Here is a 3,535-nt window from a genome sequence, read left to right as displayed (position 1 = left end):
CCCGCCCGCCCCCACCAGCCGCCTCTGTCCCGAGCTCTCCGGACCTCCCGCACCTTCTTGCTTCGGCCCCTCTAAGCCTCGAGATGCCATGGGCAAGAGACACGGTGACCGCTCTCTGAGAGGGGAGGGAGCCCTCTGGTTTTGTACATAGGTTAAAATATAATAAAAAACAAAAATCATGACTATTTTGGGGAAGTATTAAAGTATCTCGCTTAAAGCTTTTTTTTTTTTTTTTTTTTAATGGTTGCAAATGTGACTTTGGTCTGAGGTTTTTCCCTCTTCATTTTTGGTAATGCTGGTTCATTTATATTGCTGCTTCTCTGTATACATGCATGTTTGTTGTGCAAAAGTAGGAGATGCAGAGAAAGACAGCCACGCGTGCGACTCGCCTGTCACAGTGGGTATGACTCTTTCACCGAGGTGAAATGGCTTGCCATATATTAACACTATAAAGGTCATGTTACGACTCTTGCATGTGATACATAGGCACCAATAAGAGTATATTAACCATTCTCACATTTTATTTTCCACAAGTCTGAGCCCTTTTCTCTCATAAAAAAATGAACAAGTTCTGGAGATGGTTGATCTGAATGCAACTTTTTTTTTTTATTTTGCAAATTAAACCATCTGTAGCCTAACTGTAATATACCTAGTGGTTAACCTGAAAGAGTTGTAAAATATTGCTTTAATTAACCTTGTAAATACTCCAGATAAATGTTATATTCTTGTATATAAACTTTACTTCATAGTTTACCTGTTGTCTTGGTCTGTATTCACTTTAATCTGTTTTGGGAGAACTGGGAGAAAGCCGTACAACTGGGCTTTGTCATGGCAAAGCAAAATTTGGCCTTCCACCCCAAGTGGCCAGTAGAGAAGCATGAGGAAGCATCTAGTGTTGCAATCAGAAAAAAACAAAAAACAAAACAAAAAAAAACAAAACAACAAAAAAAAAAAACAAAAAAAAACAAACAAACAAAAAAAAACCCAAAAAAACCCACAAAACATAGTGGACCTCATTTCCCCAAAGATGAACCCACGAGATACGGAAGTGAGATTCATTCAACTCATTTTAATGTGTGTCTGTTGAGCTCTTTGAGATGAAGAGGTTTCTATGGCTCCTTTGTTCAGCTGCCTGCATTTTCATCTCTTCTCAGAACACCCTCCTCTTGGCTGATGTGGAAATGCAGTGAGACCACTTGCTTAAAAAATCAAATCCATTTATTCATTTCTTACACTTGAAAAAGACATATTAAGGAGTGCAGGAGTAGACAGAAAAATCTCATTTGCAACTAGCAATCCAGAATAATGGTAGAGCAAGGCATGCTTTGTGTGTATGTACACTCACTATTCTTACTGAGAAAGAAAATAAAACCTCCTTAAGAGTGTAACTAGAGGACTGTTTTTAAGCATTTTTCTTACAAATGTTTTCTGATGAAGAGCATTACCTGCTAGAATTTGATTGTACTTATCCTGAAAAATAGTCTTGCTCCCCAGTGCTGTCACACATAAAAAATTCCTCTTAGCTTCACTGAGAGGATGAGCAGTCCAATATTCCCAAGGATAACGCTTTATGTTAAAAATTCACAGACAGAATACAAATCCAACACTAGATTTTTGTTCAAAGTTAAAAATCATATTAATTTATTTAGCGTGATTTTTTTTTCATCGTCAGTATAACAAGATAAAATCTAAAGACCCAACATGTCACATTTGGCTTAGAAAAATCAATTGTTTGCCCTCTCCCAGTCTTAATGCACTCAGTACACCTGGCACAAACAATGGTAGGACCAAGCAAGACAAGAGCAGTCTTCACAAATGTCCTCAAAAGTATAACAATTAAAAAAAAAAAAAAAACACCCCACAAAACAAAACAAAAAAACCAACAAAACAAAAAAAGAAGCAACAAATCACCAAACAAAAAGCCCCATTCCAAACTGGCTCTTAATTTGTCAAACAGTATCTTTATTTAAAGGCTAATACATTACTGAAATGTCCTTAAAACTTTTCTTTTGAATGGACCTGGCTTCCCAGGAAACAGATTTGAGTCTGTTCGTGCTATGGCATAACCATTTTAGTACCAGCACCGTGTCCATCATCTTACAGAGCCATCAGCACCCAGATGTGACATCGCTCTACCCATCTCACTCAGCATATAATGTAATAGCTGTCCCTGAACTGCCTTGGTGTTAGCGGGAAGAAACTCAGAGATACAGAGGAGCTGGCTGAAGATGAGCCTGCAGAAAATGGGCTTGTGCTGCCTGCTGGAGGAAAGCACTTGGAAGAGGCAGTCATTGCAACGCAGTCTCTGGGGACCGAAAACGAACAGCCAGGACTGCTCCACTCAGCCTGCCTTACAGATACTAAGTCCTCCTACAGCAACCACAGAATTATCTTAATTGGGCTGTCCTAGAAGGCAGCAGTGCTGACGCTGATGGGGACAGACAGGTCACAAGTTACTCACTCTGGGGTCATGTTAAGGCCAAGAATACATAACAGATTTTTGCCAAATCACTTACATGTATGAAGACATATTACCTATGACCAACATCGCTCCATCTTAAATTAAAAAAAAAAAATTCCCCCTCCTCCATCACCGTTACACCAGCAAAATCCTGTTCCTGTCAGGAAAAATTCAGAAGAAGTGGCAAACATTCAATTTTACTAGTATAATCAGTGTCCTGGATTAAGAGCATACCCCTACTGATAAAGTCTTCTGCATGTGGCCCTGGGCTGAATCACTGGGACTACCCACCCCCAGGGTGAACTGGCAGAGGCAGGGTTACCTTTCAGATAAACAGGATTCAGGCAAATGTGAAGAGTAATGGGACTCACGTTTTCCCAGTTTAGTTCCATTACCTTGTTCTAACAGTATCATATTAAGAGATGGGTTATATTCACCTCACCAAGGAGAGGGAGTGTCAGTGTTTGTTATGCTATCTGTTTCCAAAGGTGTCTAAGCCAGATATTGCAAACTATTCAACTGAAAATTCAGGTTTTAAAGCCGCAGCCTGAGGAAACGTCATCTCTCAGATGCACTGAAGTTAACACATACATTTTTCACATTTTTACCCTTACTCTTACTTTCTCAAAAATTGAAAATCTTTGACTGTGCGAGACAAATAGTGAACCGAGCATGTGATAAAAAAAAATTATCTGAGCCTGTTACTTCTGATCAGTGTGTCACATATACTTCAGAGTAACTTTATTACCTGGTATGGTATGGTTCTGTTCTAGCAGAATTTTTTTTTTTTTTTTTTTTTTGCAATTGATGAAAAAAGGCAACCCGCTGTTGCATTTTTCAGTCACTTTTTGTCTTCTTCTAATTAAAACAACATTGTTAGGCAGCCAATTATGTAGCTCCCATTGTATTTGCTTTCATAAAAACTATAAAAGCAGTTGACTACAATGGATTAGTTTAAGAACAATAATAATGATACTTGACATTTATACAGAAGTTTCCATTTAAGTTTCTCAGACTGCCTTCACAAAAATAGGCATTAATATCCCTATTTTGCAGATCAGGGAAATGAGGCAC

The sequence above is a fragment of the Phaethon lepturus genome, unplaced genomic scaffold, assembly GCF_000687285.1.
Source record: "Phaethon lepturus isolate BGI_N335 unplaced genomic scaffold, ASM68728v1 scaffold46895, whole genome shotgun sequence".
In the NCBI taxonomy this organism is placed as follows: domain Eukaryota; kingdom Metazoa; phylum Chordata; class Aves; order Phaethontiformes; family Phaethontidae; genus Phaethon; species Phaethon lepturus.
This window is presented reverse-complemented; position numbering follows the sequence as displayed.